Here is a 23,772-nt window from a genome sequence, read left to right on the forward strand (position 1 = left end):
TCCCTGGGAGACTGATGTGACTCCACCCAGATCCCATGGATCATATATTAAGCTCACTTGAGCAAGTGCAAACCAGTACTTCTCGTTAAATTTTGTGTGAAAGTCTCCCAACAGTAAAACAATCACCACTTTACTGCGTAACACAACATCAAGTAAAGTTATTCTGTTTTCTATTCTATCCTGGATAAGTTTGAATTCTTTCCATAAATTATCTATGCCTCTCTTAGTATCATGAAGTCCTGAAGCTAAATTTGAAGAAACGTTGTCGAAGGTCACTCTTGTAGCAACTTTTCTGTCTATCATCTCTTCGACTTGTTCCTCCAGATTACTGATACTTATTATGTCTTAAGTGGCTAGTTTCTCTTTAAAATCCATTTCCACGGTATCAACTCTAGTGTCGACACCTGCAATTTGCGATTGGACTGTAGAAATTAGTTTGTCCTGCTTTACAACATTTTCCCTTAAAGTGTGTAACCTTTGTTTTACAGCATCAAATGTAACATTACATACACTTTGAAATGATCGTAGTTTTTCGCTCAGTTCAGACTCTACACCGTTACATTTATCTTCATCATCAAATTCTAGTTTCTTTGCCAAATCCTGAAATTGGTTACTCTGTTTCTGACTAAAGTCAGTGAACAGCTGATTGACATGACTACATAAACAGCTAGTTAATGCACCTTTCAATTCTATATTAAAATTTTCCACTGTAGTGGTTAAAATATCAAATTCAGTCTTCAAATTTCCCATACGTTCATGCAATTGGCTAAATTTCTTATTTTGTTCATCTACTTTTGCACTTAACAATCCTAAAGTCTTATTCTCAACGTCCAATTGATTATTTACTTGAATATTCACTGTGTCTATTTCTCTACTTAAATTAGCACTCTGTGCATCTAACTTTTCACTTAAAGTTACACTTTGTGCTTCCAGTTTTTCACTTAAATTCACACTACATTCATCTCTCACGGAAGCATTTTGAGCATTTAAATTTTTACTTAGAGTAGTAATTTGAGCAATAGACTCTGTTCTTACTGAGTCTAACTTTAGACTTAGTTCTTTGATTAAATTTGCTACTTCAGCCCAGTCTGGCGTTTCCTTATTCACTGTCATAGCCATGGCTGGTTCTGCTAGTTGCTGTTCTTGATGCATAACTTTATTGATTTTAGACCTAGTAATCATCTAAAAGAAAATTCACCACTGAGTACAATAACTACACTAACAGTTTAATATTCAACAGTTCCTTCTACTTTACCAAACAGTTATTGTTTTTTGCTCACCCCCATGGAGTAAAAGCTGTGTTGGTTAGTAGATATGTAATCAACATCGGTGGACAGCACTGGCGCCGGCAGCGTCGAATGTTGGTTTCAGTGTTTTCATCGGCAAGCAGACGCGGAGTCAGCACCGGTGAGCAGTAGCTGATGCAGTCAGCGTCGGTGGCTGGTTACTGTGTCGGTGTCAGTGCAATGTTCATGTGTGAAAACTGCTTACTGTCCACACCCAATCTTCTTAGTCAAAAAGTTGAGGTCTTCTCTCTGGTTTTTTTTTCTGCTGCTACTTTCTCAAGTATTTTACTGTGTTGCACTCACAGCTTTCTTCCATTGGTTTATTGGACTCAATACAATTACTGGAAACAGTTCTCATATCTTGTTAGGCCCGATTGCTATGGCAACACCTAATATTTTCTTCCTGTTTCTGTCTTGAAATTCCGTTTTTCTTCAGGTCCTGCACTTGGGTCGCCATGTTCTAAAGTTTTTCAGATGACAAGAGACAATGTGGTATTGAGTTGCAGGCTCACATGTCTCTCAAATCGGTTAACTTGCATGTTGTGTGTAGCCAATCCTCTTCTCTTTGTAGTCAGCAATGTCGATCTCCCCAAAAGCTCCTCCTCCGAAGACTATGGCTGATTAAAGGAATTTATTAAACTACTTCTCTGTTCTTGAAATAATTTCAGTACTTGTAGAATACTTTTCGGCTCAATCACTTTATATTTTCAACTTTCACAGATGATAACCTCTGCAAGCTAAGTTATTCCTTTAACATTAGACTCATTTACACATATTCAAATAGCAAACATGTGTCTTGCTTCGTTCATGGCCAAGACATGAAGTAATCAAAAGTTTCTAGTCTCGAGCAAGTCCAATACATGAATGAACATAGAAATCTCTATTCAATTGTTCATTAGTCTTTTTACAATTAACACAGACGCTAAAGAGCACAGAATGCTACATAAACTTTTCTTGCTCTTCTCTACCCGTGCACGGAAACTCTGTGGGCTGTACAGCAGATACTTGTCTGCCGCCGTTTGGCTACCGGGTCCATCTTTTTCTCATAACTCTTTTTTGACCTGCACATACAAATAGGCGAGGCGATTTAGGGCATATTCATTTTTCCCACTCACCTCTAAAATATCAGGTGTTCGAAACAGTGGAACAGTGGAAGGTCGAGTGGTTCTAGAATTTACTCCAAAATTGTCGAAGCACTACAGAGAGAGAGAGAGAGAGAGAGAGAGAGAGAGAGAGAGAGAGAGAGAGAGAGAGAGAGTGTGTGTGTGTGTGTGTGTGTGTGTGTGTGTGTGTGTGTGTGTGTGTGTTCTCCTCCATCACTTGGTGAGTAGATTTTTTTGATCTATCCAATAGTGTCAAAAACTGATTATTTTCGTTGTTTTTACATAAAATAAAATTATTTTTGACAGAATGTCAACATATACAAGCAAAACATATACACATGTCACATTATTTGTTACAAACAGTCCTACTTCAATAAAGTTTTGTTAAATTGTAGTTGCGCTGTTTCACTTGTTGTCATCACAAAATATTTCACCTCTTTCTTTTGTTGCCCTCAGACAAACAGTAGGTTGCAGACAATGATTGAAACCCTTTCTCAGGTATCTGTATTGAAGGATTACTCAAAAGTGTACACCCCCTGCGAGTTCGGGGGTTAGAATAGGCCCAAGGTATTCCTGCCCGTTTTAAAGAGGTGACTAAAAGGAGTCTCACCCATTTCGGCCCTATAGTTCAGGTCCAATTTTCTGGTTTGACTTGCCTTTTTCCAAATTCAACAGAAGTGTGGGCTATGTGGAGAAGGATGCCTTACATAGTGCATGAGTTACCCATAGTGACCTTAGATTCCATCTCCTGAACCTCTTTTCATCATGGGTTAGCATCTCCACTTGCACTTCAACTATTTGTGCGAGGACACTTTCCGGGGCATGTCATCTTCTTCCATTGTCTCCTGTCCTCTTTCAGCCCCATGACAATATTGGATTTCTCTGCACCCAATATCCAGCACAGTAGCCAGTCCCTTGTGGTGGGGCCGTCATGTACCCATTTGGTGGTAGCCCCTTGACATCACAGAGATCACACTGCTGATGGCCCCCAACAAAACGGACTAAGTCATCTTGTGCTGGGGACCAAATGGCCCCAGCAGTCCCCAAGAAAGGAATTCTCCATGTGCGCCCTCTCCCATCTGTGTGAATTGTGGTCAGCATCACTCCCCTGCTTGCCGGACTGCCTGGTACTCCAAAAGAAGTGCAAAATTATGGAGTACAAGACTCTGGACAGGCTATCTTACTGCAAGGCTAAACCCAAATATGAATAACTAAACCCTGTTCCCATGCTATCTAAATATGCTGCCACCGTGACAGTGTCACCATCGATGACGCCGTTGCACCCATCCTGTAAGGTTGCTCCAGTGGGCCCTCATGGCCACCCAACTTCACCACCATCCAGTTGGCAGGGGCACATCATCTTCTTCTGTTGCTCCCAGAGCTTCTACTTTGGGAGCATTGCCCCCAAAAATGCCAGGGATATCGGTCCCCCCCCCCCCCCCCCCCCCAGCCTTAGAAAAGCAACGACCTCCTCTTGCTCCTCTTATGTGGGACTCTACCTTCTACGCCCCCTCCTCCCCCCATTGGTCCAGTGGACACCAGCCAGTGGTTTAAATAGTCACTGGCTGTTGTTAGAAGTGGCAAGAGGGCAAAACTTCAAAGAAGTAGTCCATGAAGAAATGGGAGCCTCCAGTGGCCCCCCACACCAGAACTCCCCTATGGCTCTGTGTCACAGGACAAGGTGGAGATTCTGGCGTCCCCTGAGGACCTAGATCTCGCTGATGCCTCAGATGCAATGGTACTGGATTCCAATGCTCAACCAGTGGCGACAGGTAATGCTGAGGCCTAATTTGCCTCCTTGGTCACTCCATGCTACACCAGACAACAGAAAGGGTCACTCTCCAGTGGAACTGAGGTAGTTTTTTCTCCCACCTGGCTTAGTTACATCAACTCTTAAGCAGTACACCTGCCTTTTATTTTTTTTTAATTGTCCTTCAAGAGACCTCGTTTCCCACAGTGTGGACCCCCACCCTTCATGGCTACTGGGGTTACTACAAAAACTGTCTTGCCTGTGACAGACTGTCAGGTGGATTATGTATTTTCGTCCTTCCCTCTGTCTGTAGATAACCTGTGCCCCTTCAAACACCTTTAGCTGTGGCTCTCAAGGTGAGGACAATGCAGGAAATTACCATCTGTAACATTTACCTCCCTCCAGGTGGTGAAGCACCACCTCATGTTTTGGCTGCACTCATTTTGCAGCTCCCCTCACCTTTACTGCTTCTGGGTGATTTTAACGTCCATAACCCTTTATGTGGTGGAACCAAGGTTAATGGCCATGGCAAAGATGTTGAGGACCTACTAATTCACCTTGACCTTTGCCTCCTAAATACAGGTGCCCCCACACATTTCAGTGTGGCACATAGCACATATTCGGCCATTGATCTCTCGGTTTGCAGTCCTGTTCTTCTCCCTTCTATCCACTGGACAGCACATGATTTGGGTGGTAGTGACTACTTTCCACTCTTCCTGTCCTTACTGCAGCATCCATCATCTCGACACTTGCCCAGGTGGGTTCTGCCCAAGACTGACTGGAACACTTTCACATCCGCTACCAACAATGAGTATCTGTTGCATGCCACTGTTGATGAAGTGATCCGTGTCATCACTAATACCATTGTTGCCACAGCTGAATCAGCAATCCCTCTTTCCTCTGGTTGCCCCCGGTGGAAGTCAGTGCCTTGGTGGTTGCTGGAAATTGCTGCGGCCATTAGAGACTGTAGGTGGGCCCTTCAACGTCATAAGCACCACCCCTCCCTGGAGAACCTTATCGCCTTCAAACAACTCTGAGTGCAGGTTCACCTCCTCATCAAACGAAGGCAGCAGCAGTGTTGGAAATGCTATGTCTCCACTGTTGGAACAGGAACCTCCCCTTCCCAGGTTTGGATTAAGCTCCGCTGACTTTACGGCTATCAGAACTCAGCAGGTGTCCAGGAATTTCCAAAATTGGAGCTGTATCTTCTGATCCAGACATAACTGCAGAGCATCTTGCTGAGCATTGTGCTTGCATCTCTGTGTCGGAGAATTACCACCCTACCTTTCTCCTCCTCATACAAAGGGTGTAGCGACAATGCCTCTGTTTTGCCCCATGCCACACTGAGCCTTACAATGCTCCCTTCAGTGAGTGGGAATTTCTCAGTGCCCTTGCTGACTGTCCTGACACATTCCCCTGGCCCAGATTGATCCATTCGCAAATGCTGAAACATCTGTCAGCGGATTCCCAATGCCACCTCCTTGCTGTCTTCAACCGCATTTGGAGCGGTGGCGAATTCCCATCGAAATGGCCGGAAAGTGTCTTCAGTCCAGTCTTAAAGCCCAGGAAGAACCCACTAGATGTTGACAGCTATCGTCCCATCAGTCTCACCAATGTTCTTTGCAAGCTGCTTGAACGTATGGTAAGCCGGCGGTTGTGTTGGCTTCTTGAGTCTCAGGACCTTCGGCCTCCATCCCAGTTTGGTTTTCGCCAAGAACACCTCACCATCGACAGCTTCATGTACCTGGAGTCTGCCATCCGATCAGCCTTTTCCTGGCGCCAACACCTCTTTTTCGATCTCACAAAGGCCTACGATGCCACTTGGCGACATCACATCCTCACTACTCTGCATGAGTGGGGTCTCCAGGGCCCACTCCCAAGTTTCATACAGAACTTTTTGTCTCACTGCACTTTCAGAGTTTGTGTTGGTGCTTCCCATAGTTCACCCCATATACAAGAGAATGGGATCCCGTAGGGCTGTGTCCTGAGTGTCCCACTCTGTTTAATTGCTGTCAGTGGTCTCACATTAGCAGTAGGATTGTCAGTCTCTCCCCACCTATATACTGACGATTTTTGTATTTCATTCTTCTCCTCTTCCACTGTTGCGGCTGAACACGCTGCAGGTAGCTATATGGAAGGCACAGTTGTGGGCCCTCACTCATGGCTTTCAGTTTTTGGCCACCAAAACTTGCATGATGCACATCTGTCATCATCGTACTGTCCACCCCCATCCACAACTTTACCTCAATGACCAACTGCTAGATGTAGTGGAGACTTACTGCTTTCTGGAACTGGTCTTTGATACCCACTTAAATTGGCTTCCCCATCTTTGTCAGCTTAAGGAAAAGTGCTGGCGGCACCTTAATCTTATTCAATGCCTGAGCCACAACGAATGGGGTCTTGATTTTCGTACACTGCTGCAGCTGTATCAAGCCCTCATACAGTCCCTTGTTGATTATGGGTGTGCAGTGTATGGTTCAGCAGCTCCCTTTGCACTGAATCTACTTGACCCTATCCACCACTGTGGAATTCGCCTTGCAACAGTAGCCTTCCGATCTTGCCCCGTGAACAGCCTCCTGGTGAAAGCTGGTGTTCCTCCATTGCGGCTCCGGCAGCAATTATTGCTCGCCAGTTATACCGTCCACATACACTGTTCACCTCACCACCCAAATTACCATCTTCTTTTCCCCAACATGGCGGTCCATCTCCTGCAATGGTGGCCCAGAACTGGTAATGCCTTCACCGTCCTTGTCCGGTCACTTCTTCATGAGCTCCACACTTCCCCCTTACCACCTTACCTGCAGGCCCACTTCCGTAGACCTCCATGGTCCATACCCTGGCCACAGCTTTGGCTGGACCCATTGCAACTCCCCAAAGACTCAGTCCCACCTGAGGTCCTCCACCGGCATTTTCTCTCTGTTCTTTCTGAGTTTGAGGGCTCAGAAATAATCTAAACAGATGGATCACTGGTTGATGACCTCGTTGGCTTCACTTATACTCACATTGGCCATACAGAACAATGCTCCTTGCTGGATGGCTGCAGCATTTTCACTGCAGAGTTGATTTCCATCTATCGCGCTGTTGAACATATCTGCACCTGCTCTGCTGAGTCCTTCGTCATTTGTAGTGATTCCTTAAGCAGCCTACAAGCTCTCCACCAGTGCTTCCCTAGGCATCCTTTGGTACTGTTAATCCAGGAGTCTCTTTATGCCCTCTGCATCAGTGGAAGCTGAGTGACCTTCATTTGGACCCAAGGCCATGCCGGGATATCGGGTAATGGATTTGCTGACCGCCTGGCCAAACAGGCCAGCAGTAAACCATCTCTGGAGATTGGCCTACAGGAGACCAATTTGCGAGTGGTCTTCCACCGCAAAGTCTTCGCGACCTTGGATACTGAATGGTGCACTCTGAGTACCCCAAATAAACTCTGTGCTCTCAAGGAAATGACAAATGTGTGGCGGTCATCCATGCAAGCCACTCGCAGGGAATCTGTTCTCCTTTGCTGGCTTTGCATTGGCCATATGTGGCTAACACATGGTTACCTCCTCAGTCGCTAGGACCCACCTTGGTGTCGCTGTGGCTCTCTTCTGACTGTGGTCCACCTCTTGCTGGACTGCCCAATATTAGCCACTCTGCGTTGGACTTTTAACCTTAGCAGCACCCCTACCTTTGGTGTTGGATGACAATGCCTCAACAGCAGATATAGTTTTACATTTTATTCGTGACGGTTTTTTTTTTTATCGTACCATCTAAGGGTAAGCATTCGGCCTTCTCTGCGAGGCCTCCACCCTCCCTCCATTTTAACTCAGTCACTCTTTTGTGTGTGTGTGTGGGGGGGGTTCCCCATTAGATTCCATCAAGTAGGAGAACTTTCAGGGAACAAGTCAAGGTATTCATAAACAAAAGACATCACGTGTACACTGTTAATAATACATTCAATACTATTCACTGATTTGGCACATCATATGACACACAAGATGCAATACACACTATTAGAAAACATTCATGACAAATATACAGTCAGAAGCCATTACAATTCAAAAGAGACCCTCTACCTTCATAACTGTGTCTAAATGAATGCATGACTGTTTGTGTATTAAATATAAAATGCTTCATCTGCAAAGAGGTTACCAGAAACTAAAAATTTTGAGAGAAATAAAAATCTGCTAGGGCACACTAAATGACTCTGTCAATGAATGTCGTTCTCCTTTGGCTCCTCATAATGATGAACAGAACAGCTTCGACACAATCAAAACCATACATACTGACTAGGAAAAATTAGAGAGTGCATAAGTGCTGAACAAGAGTTCAGCTAACCAACCCAGAATAGCAACGGAGAAGACAGCATTGGCAAAATATGTAGATCTGTGAACATGAGTCTTTTCCCTGCAAAGAAAAAATCTTACACTGCCAACATGGCAGTTGAAAATTTCCACCATGACAAATAAAATGTTGAGTTAAACTGCCAAGACAACAGCATATGTGAATAAAAATGTCTTTGTAAAGAAGGATTGAGTGTGCCAGGATGGAGTGTAATAAGAGTCTTGTTTGTTTATTATGAAGAACCACTGCTGTTTTCTTTTCCAATTTATTGATGTTGTCCATTATGTCCTCAGGAACAGGTTCAGTGCTGCTTATGATTGTGTTTTCCCCACTGATTTGCTAACTCATTGCTTGAATGTTCACACCGTTCTCTGTGCTTCTCTGTTACTCTGTGGGTGGAATAGTGTTAAGGTTACATACTCCATGGCATTCTTATTACAGGGCTCTTTGAAACTTTTGTATTCACCAAATACACGTGGAGTCCACATCTGTATCTACATATATATTCTGCAAGTCACCATACAGTGTGTGGTGGAGGGTAGTCTGTACCACTGTTATTCATTTGCTTTCCTGTTGCACTGAAAACAACTTGTAATGTCCCACCAGTTAGTGAGTAGTTAAAAATGTTTTAAATACTTGTGATTATCTTGCCTTTGTTGTCCCTCGATGACTGCATACGTGAGCTAAAATATGCTTGTTCAATAAATACAGGATACCATAATGGATTTCACTACAATGATGTAGACCACAACTGAAGTAAAGTAAGTATGTAGATTTACTCACTTCAAAACCTGTATCTTATGAGCTCATGATCAATCTTCGGTGTAATAAGTCTCATTGTTACTACTACAGCTAACCGATAGTAGCACATACTACACTGGCAATATTAAATAGTCCAGATGCAGTAATGTGATAGACATGCATGTGTGAGGTCCATTGCATTGTTCAACACTAATACTCAACAAAGGACGAATATAAAGTCACATAGCATTCTGCCTTTTTGTGATATTAAATCAAACTTTGAATTGAATTGAATTGAATTTTATTTGATCCTGTAAGATTACATTGTGTACAGTAAATGTACGTGTAATATAGGACATGTCAAAGTATTAGAATTCTTTATCACTTATTTTCCTACACCTTTAGCTTACATTTTTACATCACTGATAATGAGTAACAATATATACAAATTTAATGGCATAAGTATTCTGCAACACTGTAAAACTCTTTTTCAATGAGATAGTCTTTAAGTTTCTTTGCAAAGTCATTGTGAAGTACACTATCTTGCAGGGTTTTGGGCAGACTTCTTAGTAGTCTTATACCAGAGTACTGGGGTCCTTTTTCTAGCATTGCCAGTCGGTGGGGTATGCTCCGTACTTCATTCTTCTTTCTTGTATTGTGGGTGTGTACACTAGCATTTGTAATCCAGTCCTCACTACCTTTTGTGATGTACATTATTGTTTTGTATATATACAACGATGAAAAAGTTAAGATACCTAAATTCTTGAAACAGTTTCTGCATGTTTCAGAGGTCTTTCTTCTTAAAATGGTCCTAATTGCTTTTTTTTGTAATGTGAACACTCGTTTTGTCTCTTGTTTGTTTGAGTTTCCCCATACAGTCACTCCATACTGTAAGTATGGTTCGAAAAGTCCATGATACACTGTACACAGAAGGTTCTTGTCTGAATACTGTGATAGTTGCATCATTAAGAATATGACAGAGCTCAGTTTCTTACAGATATTATTAATATGTTTTTTCCATTTCAGTTCATTATCCACAAGAATACCTAAGAATCTAGCAGATTCTACTTCTTCCAGCCTTGTTCCATCAACCTCTAAATCCATGTCTACAGCCTTTTCCTTGTTTTTAAACACTGCATACATAGTCTTTTTTAGATTTATAACCAGTTCATTTTCCAACAGCCATTGAGCTGTGACATTTGCAGATATGTATGCTCTTCTCTCAAGCTGTTCCATATTTTGGTCACTATTTAGTATTGTCATGTCATCAGCATACAATATTTTCTTTTCTTCCTCCTCAACACCTATATCATTAACAAATACATTAAATAACAATGGCCCCATTACCGAACCCTGCGGCACTCCATATTTGATGGATTTGGTTTCTGATTGGTACGAGTTTCCTAATGATACATACTGCTTGCAGTTGCACAAGTATGATTTTATCCATTCACCTGGTTGCCCCCGAATGCCATAGTTGCTTAATTTTTGTATCAGCATTTCATGGTCAATGGTGTCAAATGCCTTTGAAAGATCCAGAAACATTGCAGAGACAACCTTTTTCTCATCTAAGGACTGTAAAATGTATTCTGTTAGACTGACAATTGCTGATTCTGTAGATTTACCCTTTCTGAAACCATGTTGTGAGGTCATGAGAATGTTATGTTTGTCCAAATAGTTAACTAATCTGGTATACATAAGCATTTCTGGGATTTTTGAGAAACCTGATATCAGTGAAACTGGTCTGTAGTTGCTGGGATCATCCTTACACCCTTTTTTGTACACTGGCACTACCTTCGTTATCTTCAGTTTTTCTGGAAAAATTGCATCTCTGAAAGAACAGTTTGCTATGTTCAGCAGTGGTGTTATTATCTCCTCACATACCAGCTTTATTACATGATTTGATATTTCATCATCACCAGCTGATTTCTTGGACTTCAGTTTCTGTATAGTTTTCCGCAATTCATCTTCCGTGACTGGTCTTAAGAACATAGTACTGCATGATCTTTTTGGTACCTTAATACCCTTCTGTTTTTGACTATTTCTTTCCAATTTTAGGTTTTCTACTACACTGATATAGTTATTATTCAGTATGTTTGCTATTTCCATACCATCTGTGACCACTGTGTTGTCTACTTTAATTGACCTAATACCTTCTTCTTTGTTTGACCCATCTTTTTCCTTTCTTTCAGCATTGATTGCATTCCAAGCTGCCTTTGCCTTGTTTTTTGAGTTCGCTATAGTGGTGTCAATTGCTCTTGCTTTCGCTTCTCTTATTGTTTTTCTATACTTCTTTTTTAACATTTTATAGTTTTCAGCTTCGCCCATCCGTCTCACGTCCTGAAGCTTCCTTCGCTGTTCTAGTATTTCACTCGTAATCCACTGTACTTGATGTTGATGCCTTTCTTGTCTCTTTACTTTGGGAAATGCTACATTAAAATGGTACTTAATTGTTAAAATAAATGCATCATATTTTTCATTTACACTCTGGGCCTCTAGGGTTTCATTCCAGGTTTCCTTACTTAACATTGTTCTAAAGATGTTGATATTTTGTTCACTGATGATCCTAATTTCTTTGGTTGTTTGTTTTGGTTCTGATACTGTGTCATTACTTCTGCAAAAGCTGATTAGTTGTCCATGATGATCAGATATTTCTGTCTGAACTACATGTGACTCATAGTTACACATATTAGTAATTATGTTGTCAATAATTGTCTCACTTTGTGAAGTCACTCTTGTTGGTGCAGTTATTGTCACTTTCATGTTATGCTGTATTAACAATTCTTCAAAATCCTGTCTTATTTTTTGTGTCTTTTCCCATGTCAATGTTGAAGTCTCCACATATAATAAGATTTCTCTTCATATTCATTCTCAATAAGCTAGCAACTTTTTTTAGAAAGATGCTAATATTGCCACATGGTGACCTGTACACACAAAACACTCTAAAATCCTCTGCCACTATACCAGTAACTTCAAAGTCTTTTTCTCTAGCTATGGGAAATGTAGCAGCTTCACTGTTTACATTCTTTGATAGAGTACCTGTTTTAATATATATACAAACGCCACCACCCTTATATTTAGATCTGCAGAAGTAACTAGCTAGTTTGTAGTCCTTTATTGCCACATTATGTATTTTACTTTCAGTTAGTCCATGTTCACTTATGCATAATATGTCTGGTCTTACTTCACTCAGGAGTACTTCTGCTTCTAATTTTTTGTTACCAAAGTATTGAATATTTTGATGAAGTACTTTTATGCAATTTTTCTTTTGTTGGTTTACATGTTGTGAGCTGTATTCTGGGGCAAATTCTTTAGTATCATCTTTTTTTGTATGGTGCTTATATTTTTCTTTTCCAGCTGGAGTGTATGATTTTTCATCCCCTGCAGGCCATATTAGTTTCCCTTGCATCTAATGATTTTGCAGACATCTGCAAACATTCTGCTGAACGTTACAGACCCCAGTCTATTTAAATGCAAGCCATCCTTCGCTAGTGAGTTTTCACATAGGAATTTGTTTGGGTCTATAAAAATTGCCCCAAGACGATCACATTGTTCTTTAAGAGCACAGTTTATTTTGGCGATATATTTTTCACTCACCGACCTTCTGTTTATGATTCCGCTAAGTATCAGACGAGATCCTGCATACATATTTCTTGCAGAACGAATCATGTTTCTTGTTTCGCTTGCCATTTCTTCCTCACTGCTGCTCCTTAACGAATTCGTCCCAACATGTATAAACACCCCATCATAGTTATGTCTGGTTTCAGAATCTGGTTCTGTAGTATCTTGTCTTGCATTTACCATATTTTTAAAATGTTTACCGAGTTGATGCGTTCTAATACCAGGTCGTACGTCGATCTTGCAATTGGGGACAGCGATATTCTTCAGCAGCGAATCGCCAATTATTAAAAAGTCATTTTCCTTTTGTTGCGTATCTGGCGCTTTGTTTTTCCTTTTGCTGTATGTCACCACCTTCCATTTATATTTATCTTCCGGTTTTTGGCTTACTGAGTTTACCGAGACATCAACGGGAACACTTGAAATGTTGTTTTTAAAGTACGATCGGTCATTCGTATTTTCGCGATCTTCTTGCTTTTCCGTTTGATGGCTTTTACACACACAGGACTTCTTTTCTTGTATTAATGTATCGTTTTCTTTCTTGATGGTTGAAATTTCGTTTTTTGTATCAACTGCACTTACAAGATCGGCCGTTTCGTCACGTAAACAACCGTGACATGTCCACGGAAAATCATCGCTGACGAACTTTAGATTTACTTTCGCGCACTTTTCGTGTAACCAGAAGTTGCATTTGATACACAGAATACCCTTCATCACACGCTTTTTACATTCTCTACACGAAGAACTGTACATTTTTTGCCTTTTTAACGAGAGAGAAGCGTCACTACACTTTCCTATCGGCGCCATCTTGCTGTTTAACACTCCAAAATAATCTGTCACTGTACTGTTCTAATGTGATGTTTTAGGCAATGTCCAACACACAAGTTGCTCTATTGTAAATCCAAACCTGAATCATGCATCAAGAACTTATCTCAACTGTATGCACAGATCTGTCCTGTAGTGGGTCCAGCACTCATCTGCCCTAACAATACTCGAGGCCGAGTATTTATACTCTTCCTCTTATAATCCTCTTCTGCTTATAATAATGCAGAACATAATTTATAATATGAAATAGTTTAACAACATTATCAAACACTCTACAATATTCCCTACTTTGCTGGAACAAGTTTAAGACTTTTCTAAACACATAAAAATCGCATTAATATTGAAATTGTAGAAATAAGCATTCTAATAATGATAAATGATCAAGTATCTATATTGTTAATTAAGCTTGAGATTTAATTCCTACCATTTACAGATGATGAGAACGAAATATATTATTCTTTTATCTAAACAATTTCCTTATATTAATTTCCTGAATCTGATTTTGATTGTTTATGGTACAAAGGGTATTGTAACTATTATTGTTTGGTATTGCTGTTATTCTTCTAAAAGCCTTTTTCCTATTATCAAAAAGTAATTTAATTTAATTAAAGCTGGAGATATAAGAGTATTGAACTAGTAATACATAATGCATGGGTGGTAACCATAAGCCTGGAATGTTACAAACTGTCTATATGCCTCCATAGGAGCCCTAATTTCTTGTACCTTATCTTTGTGGTCCTCATGTGCAATGTATGTGGAAGGCAATAGAAACATTCAGCAGTCAGTTTCAGATGTTGGCTCTCTAAATTTTCTCAGTAGTGTTCCTCAAAAAGAACATAACCTTACCTCCAGGGATTGCCATTTGAGTTTCCAAAGCATCTGTATAAAACTTACATGTTGCTCAAGCCTATTGGTAACAAATCTAGCAGCCTGCCTCTGAATTACTTCAATGTTCTTCTTCAATTTGACCTGGTACAGATACCAAACACTCGAGCAGTATTCATGAATAGGTCACACCAGTGTCCTATATGCAGTTTCCTTTACCGAAGAACCACACTTTCCTAAAATTCTGTCAATAAACTAAAGTCAACATTCACCTCCCCTGTCACAGTCTTCACATACTTGTTCCATTTCATATCACTGTGCAACGTTATGCCCAGATATTTAAATGATGTGACTGTATCAATCAGTACACTGTTAATGCTGTATGTGAACATTAAGGTTTGCTTTCCCTGTTCATCCACATTAACTTATATTTTCCTACATTTAGAGCTAGGTGCCATTTCATCATGTCAACTAGAAATTTTGTCTATGTCATCTTGTACTTTCCTACAGTCACCCAGCTTTGACACCTTACTGTACACCACAGTATCATCAGCAAACAACCGCAGATACCTGCCCACGCCATCCACCAAATCATTTATGTGTATAGAGAACAACAGTGCAGCAGATACAACAACACTGGCTAAGTGGAACTGTATGTCTGCTGATATCCATGATTGGTGGGTGAATGTTCATTTGGGAAAGGCCATGTTATGTACACACTCTAAGGCATTGGGCTGTAAATATGGTGGATGCATAAGATTATTTGAGTGATATATGGTGGAAATGTAACATTGTCCATATTATGTGTGCCCTCTATGGCAGTTGTTCCATACTGGAGGCTGGCCTTGCTTTATGGTGGCCTCTCTATATATGGCTTCTACAGACTCTTCAGGCAGACATGGTACCCCACTACTGGGAAAAGAGGGAGAGGAATCAGATGTAGCATTGTTCATTAGCTTCATGTTTCCCACTGCTCACCAACATGCATATTTTGGTAGGTATACTCATGTTGCTATCCAATGAATTTGTCTGTGGCACCTGAGGAAAACCATATCCAGAGCCTGGGTGAGGGAGCGGTCGGTCAAGCTAATCTGCCACATTGACATCCATCTCTTCATCCAAGGGATGATCCACGACATCCACCTGTATGTGTGCATCATAGGTTTGCTGCAGTTGGGCCCTACTGCTGGTGGCAAAGTCAGGGGCAGCCGCTGGCTGCAGCTGTAGATCCCCAAGACAGCTGGCTGAAATGTAGTCATATGAGCCTCAAAAAAGAAAACAGCCTAGGAGTTCATCTATGTGTGCAGGCATGTGCTGCAACTTCATTTGGTTTCTGTGTCGCATTGTGAAACCATTGAGTCTGTACAGTATGTTGCAGAGCTTTTGTGTCACTGTAGCTGGTGCCCAAGATTTCTTTCCATTTTTGTGCATGGTGGTCTTGAAAAACTTTTGCCTCGACGGTAGTCTATGGATGCACAAGTGGCTTTAGAATAGACACCGGAGTACAGTGCAGTCTCCCATGCAATTTTTTTGTTGGGGATTTTGTGCCATATGGAGTGGCTCTGTATTGTGGGAAAAAAAAGAAAAAAAATTAGTGATGTGTTATCATTATTGTCCTGCTGCATGAACTTTGTCAAATGAGGCTTGAATTTCCTTTCAAATCTTTTAGTGAGCTCATTTACTTCTTGTAGAAATGGTGTGGTTTTGAAATGTGATACGCCATTTCATTCAGTTGAACTCCTGTGATTAAAATTGAGTGCATTGGTCTGTAACTATTAAATTCAGCAAAATTTTGATGGAGAAAATCCTTCACTGAACCTGGATTATTTTCATTTAAATGATAGACAGTATGTGGAAATTCTGAAAATTTATCTATGATGACCAGCCAATAGCATCCCAAAAAAAGGTCCAGCATAGTCAAAGTGCAAACACGACCAGGGTTCTGATGTGTGGGACCATGGAAAATATTGTCAAGGAGAAGCTGAGTGGTATTTCTGGTGTAAGCGGCATTTAGCCAGTATTACTTCTATGTCTTCTTCAGGTTTCTCCCATAGCAGTGTTCTGTCAGTGCACCTGGACATACAGTGTGCGAGTGGTATGGAGGCACTTTCTGTTTCAACTCTTCCAGAATCACCACTCATGTCTTTCCTGATTCTGGTTGTATCACAATGACACCTTTGTAGACAGTGAGAGGCTGTCTCATGTTCCACTATGATTAAATTTCTGCTTAGCTGAGTATCTTTTTATCTAAGGCCCACTCCGATTCAATATATTGTTCTTTTAGATAACACTGGATCCTTTAGTAATTAAAACTTCCGGGCTAAGAGGCCGTGGTCCAATAATAGAAATACTTCTCCCTGACGTTTCATTGCCAGCTGCGGGCAACATCATCTGAGGTGAGTCTACGACTGGCTGCTAAGCCGTGGAGGTCCTGTTTATATAGAGCGTGTAGAGGGCGCCACCACTCGTCACATGTTGTCAACAGTAAAACTATCTCTGGCTGGCATCATTACTCTCGATCGAAGGTAATCGATTGTCACATCTTTGGTACAGAGTCGATCGCCATATCTTATCTAGCTTCAAGCCTTCTTCTTTCCTGTTAAAATTATTGTGGTGTTTAAAAATCTCTACAGCCTCTCTATACATACGTGTGTAATAATGCGATGTCTTAGCTGGCAACGAAATGTCAGGGAGAAGTATTTCTATTATTGGACCACGGCCTCTTAGCCCGGAAGTCTTAATTACTGAAGACGCCGGCCGTGAAAGCCTACACGCTATGACTGGATCCTTTGGCACAATTTTTGCATTTAATGGAAAATTATCAACACTGACTTGTGATCTGAATATCTTTGGCCATAAATGTAAGCATGGTAGTTTCTGAAAGCAAAGATAATAGCAAGAGCTTCCTTTTCAATTTGACTTTCAGTGTTTTGGTCATGAACTTGGTTGGCCTTTCAAAACCATGTTGTATACATGACAAGATGGCACTGAATCTGTATTCAGAAGCATCTGCTGCAATTTTTTTTTTTAAACATACATGATGAGATATTTGGCTTCTAGTAAACTTTGTTTCAATTTGTCAAACACACATTAATTGTTAAATTGGCATTAACTGTTATAAATGCATTTTGTTCCTTTCTGTAAGGGTTTGTGAGGTGGTTTGCTTATGGATGCTGCATGTGTAGAATGAATTTTCTGTAGCAATTGATTTGGCCTAGAACAGCACCTAATTGCTCAAGATCTTTGGGAACCAAAAAGTTCTCAATTGCTTCAATGTTTTGTGATGTTGGCCTGATGCCTTGTTGTGACAGAACATCCCCCAAGTTCTCGACTTCCCACTGGAATAATATGTATTTTCCTTTGTTACATTTTGAACTGGATGCTTCCAAAATCTTAAACACGAATTCCAAATTATGCAATAGTTCTTCGGGAACTTTCCCTGTCAGTGATATCATCCAGGTAGTTCACAGTGCTTAACTGTTCTGAGTATCATTGGAACAAACTTGGCACTCTGCAATCCTAAATGGCAATCTTGTATTGATACAATCCAAATGTAGTATTTATGATCAAGAATACCTGTTTCTTCATCCAGTGGTACATGCAAGAAAGCCTTCTTCAAATGTAGTTTTGCAAAACAAATGTCACCAGCCAATTTAGACATTAATTGTTCCATCTTTGGAATTGGATATGAATCTATTATGGATTGTGCATTGACTGTTTCCTTGAAATCAACACAAATTCTCAATGTGTTATTAGGTTTTTGTACAACAGCAATTGGCATTGCCCATTGGCTATTGGTAACTGGTTCTATAATGCCATTCTGTTCTAGACAATAGAATTTTGCTACAGAATTCAGCTTGAGTGTGATGAGCACATTTTAGTTTTTAATGCTTAAGAAAACATAGTGTCATACTTGCGGAACAATGTTTAAAACTCTTAGAAACATCAGTGTGAATCTCATACCCACCTTCATGGATTACGAAGCGTAGCTTATTGAATAAATCATGCCCCAGTAAATTTGTTGTGTGGGCAATGGACTATTATAAATATGGCTGACAAATTGTTTCTATGCAACATGAGTTTTGAACTGGCCTTTGGCCAGTATTTATTGGTTCCTGTAGCTAAATAGCAAACTTAACAATTCATTTAATTTTGGTAATCCCAATTTTTTTGTACACCTGCAGATTAGTTAAAGAAATGGAAGAGTTCATGTCAGTTTGAAATTTCAGTGGAACATTATTTGCTCCAAGTGTCACAGATCAATGCTAGTTTTTGCTAAGAAGATAGTGTTCACTCTGTTCTTTGCCCATGAAATTTTATTATTTGTCCATGTTCATCTTGAACAACATTTGCAGTACCAATTACGAATTACTTTGTGTGCTTTAGCACTTCATTTTATTGCCTAATTTGCTGCATGTTGCATGCTTCAAACTGATGACCTGTCTTTTTGTTGTACATAGAATATGTATTTCTGAAGAAACAGTCCTTGTGCTTGTGATTAACATTATAGCATGCACAGAGACATAATTTTCATATGTTTATGAAATGCTGCTGCCTTCTTGTGCTCTGTGACATTTTCACATGGTTGTTCTCATGGTTTGTCCCTGCGAGTTGTTTTTGACACATTTTAAACACACTACTCTGCATATTGGGGCACACCAGATGAGACAAGTATCTATCTGTGCATCCAGATTAAAGGCAAACTTCCTAGATTGGTCTTTCTTTAATTTGGTATCAGGTGAATATATAACGAGCATGCCATCAATGAGAGAATCAGTGTAAGGCTTTTAGCACTTCTCATTCTTGCACAAAAATTTTCAATCTTTAGTGAGCCCTGTAATTGTGCTATCCACTCTTGATAGCTTTGACTAGGTTTTCCAAATCAGCAAAAAATTTATGTCTGGCTACCGCTATCTATACTTCAGCCTCAAAATAATTTCTAGACTATCTTTAAACTCAGCATATGAGATAGTCACCAGATCTACTTCAAGGCATAGCTTTTAAATCAGTTTAAAAATTTCTGTGACAGTTCTAGCAAGAAGAAAAGCTCTTCACTCAATCTCACTTGATAATTTGTGAGTGATGAAATGTTGCTCCAGTGTGGAGACATACTTTGGCCAGAATTCTATCTTCCAGTCAAAACATGGAAATGGTGATAGCAACATCTTGAAATTTTCTTGTATATCTTTCTTCTCTGGTTCTAACTACGGAAAATCCAGGATGGTATGTAACAATATTAACTCTCTCTCTCTCTCTCTCTCTCTCTCTCTCTCTCTCTCTCTCTCTCTCTCACACACACACACACACACACACACACACACAAACAAATGCAACTCACATATGCCTGACCACAGTCTCTGGCAGTTTACGCCACACAACAAGCGGCAACAGCACATGATGTGAGAGGCAACTGGGCGGGGTAACGAGGAGGCTGGGGTGAGGAGGGGGGAGGGATAGTAGTGTGGAGATGAGGGACAGTGAAGTGCTGCTGGGGAGCATGCAGGGATGAGGTGGAGAGACAGTAGGGCAGATAGGTGCAGTCAGGGGATTAGATGGAGGGCAGGGAAGAGAGGTGGTAAGGGGGAGGGGCGGGAGTACTGGAAAAGGAGCGAAATAAAAAGACTGGGTATATTTGTGGGATAAGTGGCCAGTGTAATGCTGTAATGGGAACAGGGAAGATGCTAAATGGGTGAGGACAATGACTAATGAAGGTTGAGGCCAGAAGGGTTGTGGAAATGTAAGATATATTGCAGGGAGTGTTCCCATCTGCACAGTTAAGAAAAGCTGGTTTTGATGGGAAGGATCCATAAGGCACAGGCTGTGAAGCAGTCATTGAAATGAAGAACTTCATATTGGGCTGCATGCTCAGCAACGGGGTGGTCCAGTTGTTTCCTTGCCACAGTTTGTTGGTGGTCATTCAAGTGAACAGGCAGCTTGTTGGTTCTCATGCCCATGTAGAATGCAGCACAATGATTGCAGCTTAGCTTGTAGATCACATGACTGGTTTCATAGGTAGCCCTGCCTTTCGTAGGTGATTGTGACCAGTCTGGAGTAGGTGGTGGTGGGATGATGTATTGGACAGGTCTTGCACCTAGGTATATTACTTACACTGATAGGAACCATGAAGCAAAGGGTCAGGAGCAGGGGTTGTGTAGGGATGGACGAGGATATTGTGTAGGTTTGGTGATTGGTGGAATAATATAGTGTGGTGGGGGAGGGGTTGGGGTGGGGTGAGGATAATGGATAAGATATTCCTCATTTCAGAGTACAATGAGAGGTAGTCAAAACCCTGGCAGAGAATGTGATTCTGCTACTCAAATTCTGGGTGGTACTCAGTCATGGTGGGAATGCTTCTCTGTGACTGGTCGGTGGGACTTAGGGAGTGGTGGGTGACTGGAATGATAAGACATGGGGATCTGTTTTTGTACAAAGCTAGGAGAGTAATTAGTCTTTGAAGGCCTCAGTGAGGCCCTCGGTATATTTCGAGAGTGACCTCTCATCGCTACAGATGCGACAACCAAGTGTGACTAGGCTGTATGACTTCAAGGTATGGAATGGATAACAGCTGTGGGATGGAGGTATTGCTGGCAGTTAGTAGGTTTGATATGGACAGAGGTACTGATGTACCCATCTTTGAGGTAGAGATCAACATCTAGGAAGGTGGCTTGTTGGGTTGAGTAGGACCAGGTGACGCAAATGGAGGAGAAGGTGTCGAGGTTCTGGAGGAATGTGGATAGGATGTCCTCACCCTCGATCCAGATTATGAAGATGTCATCAATGAATCTGAACCAGGTGAGGGGTTTAGGATTCTGGGTGTTGAGGATGGATTCTTCTAGATGGCCCATAAATAGATTGGTATAGGTTGGTGCCATGCATGTGCCCATAGCTGTTACCTGGATTTGTTTGTAGGTAATGTGTTCAAATGAGGAGTAATTGTGGCTGAAGATGCAGTTGGTCATGGCGTCTAGGAAGGAGGTTGTTGGTTTGGAATGCGTTGGGCATTGGGATATGCAGTGTTCAATTGCAGTAAGGCCATGGGCATTAGGGATGTTAAAATAAAAAGGGAGGTGGCATCAGTAGTGATGAGCAGGGCACTGTGTGGTAAGGGAACAGGAACTGTGGAGAGTCAATGGAGGAAATGGTTGGTATCTTTTATGTAGAAGGGTCAGCTGCAAGCTGTAGATGTTAATCTAGAGAGCAGAGATTCTCACAATGGGCATCCCTGGTGGTTGGACTTATAGACTTTTTTCAGAAGAATGTAGAAGGTAGGAGTGCAGGGAGTGGTATGGGTGAGAAAAGAGATGGACTCTGGGGAGAGGTTCTGGAATGGGCCTACGGATTTGAGGAAAGACCAGAGATCTTGTTGGATTTCTGAAATGGGGTTACTGTGACAGGATTTATAGGTGGATGTATCTGACAGCTGGCAGAGTCTTTCTGCCAGGTAATCCTTGCATTTCAAAACAACAGTGGTAGAGCCTTCGTCTGCAGGTAGGATTATAAGGTCAGGACCAGTTTTTAGCTGATGTACTGTGGTTCTTTCTGCAGACGTAATGTTAGTTTGCATCTTGAGCAATTTGGGGAGTGATGGTGAGGCAAGATTTGATGTTAAGAAATTCTGGAAAGTTAACAGGGGGTGATTGGGGGCAGTGGGGGTGGATTGCAGTTGGATGGAGGAGTGAACTGCATCAGGCAGGGTTCAGCACTGGTCTTTGGTTGAGTTCATGGGTAGGGTTGGTGGCAAAAAGGTGTCTCCACTGTAGGGACCAGGAGAAGGAGAGAAGGCCTTTAACAAGTTGTGCATGACTGAATTTTGGAATTGGGCAAAAGGTGAGGCCTTTGGAAAGGACTGATATTTCTGTGGGGACCTTATTATCCTACCTGCTGACACAGGCTCCACCACTGTTGTTTTGAAAAAGCAAGAATTACTTGGCAGAAAAACTCTGCCAGCTGTCGGATATATCCATCTACAAATCCTGTCACAGTGACCCCATTCCAGAAATCCAGCAAGATCTCTAGTCTTTCCACAAATCTGTAGGCCCATCCCAGAACCTTTCCCCAGAGTGCATCTCTCCCCTCAACCAATACCACTCCCCGCACTCCTACCTTCTACGTTCTTCTGAAAGTCCATAAACCCAACCATCCAGGATGCCCCTTTGTGGCCAGCTACTGTGCCCCTGCTGAGAGAATCTCTGCTCTCATAGACCAACTTCTTCAGCCCGCAACCTATCCTCCTACATAAAAGGTACCAACCATTTCCTCCACTGACTCTCCACAGTTCCTGTTCCTTCACCCCGTGGTGCCCTGCTCATCACTACTGATGCCATCCTTCTCCTTTGAACGCGTTACCTACAAACAAATCCAGGGTGTGGTTATGGGCATCCGCACGGCACCATCCTATGCCAACTTATTCATGGGTCATGTAGAGCAATCCTTCCTCAACACCCACAATCCTAAACCCCTCACCTGGTTCAGATTCACTGATGACATCTTTGTGATCCTGATAGAGGCGAGGACACCCTATCCACATTTCCCCAGAGCCTCAACACTTTCTCCTCCATTCATTTAACCTGTTCCTACTCAGCCCAGGAGGCCACCTTCCTAGATGTTGACCTCCACCTCAAAGATGGCTACATCAGTACCTCTGTCCATATCAGACCTACCAACCAGCAGCACTACCTCCATTCGACAGCTGCCACCCGATCCATGCCAAAAAGTCCCTTCCATACAACTTCGCCATCCATGGCTGTCACATCTGCAGTGACAAGTGGTCCCTCTGAAAATATACTGAGGTTCTCACTGAGACCTTTAAAGACAATAATTAGCCTCCCAACCTTGTACAAAAATAAATCTCCCGTGCCTAATCTTTCCAAAGTCCCATTGTCCTGCCACAGAGGAGCATTCCCCTCATAATTCAGTTCAATCCAGGACTGGAGCAACTGAATCACATTCTCTGCCAGGGTTTTAACTACCTCTCAGCATGCCCTGAAATGAGAAATGTCCTACCCACTATCCTGCAACACTGCTGAACAGAGCCATGCATTCACTTATATTTGCGACTGGCAGATAAATGTTTGTTGGGAAGTATTTGCATAACATCAGGTGGATGCCTGTTACAGTCTGTGTGTTGTGCACCCTCTATGGTGGTGAACCATAGCTGTGTTGTGCCATAATGTCGGCTAGTCTTTCCTCTTGGTGCCCTCTCTGTGTATGAATGGGTACCATCCTTTTTGATGGACACTGCGGAAACTATTTTATGTGTGCTTGTGGTCCATTGTTCCTTATGACTCTGAGAGGGAGGCCT

The 23,772-nt window shown here is 41.7% G+C and overlaps 1 protein-coding gene across 10 annotated transcripts in view; it reads left to right on the top strand.

Moving 5' to 3' along the window:
* LOC126237066 (sodium bicarbonate cotransporter 3) overlaps window positions 1–23,772 on the top strand; it is a 1,007,081-nt gene that overhangs the window by 837,680 nt on the left and 145,629 nt on the right. The window lies entirely within an intron of this gene.

This window comes from Schistocerca nitens, chromosome 2 (genome assembly GCF_023898315.1).
Source record: "Schistocerca nitens isolate TAMUIC-IGC-003100 chromosome 2, iqSchNite1.1, whole genome shotgun sequence".
In the NCBI taxonomy this organism is placed as follows: Eukaryota; Metazoa; Arthropoda; class Insecta; order Orthoptera; family Acrididae; genus Schistocerca; species Schistocerca nitens.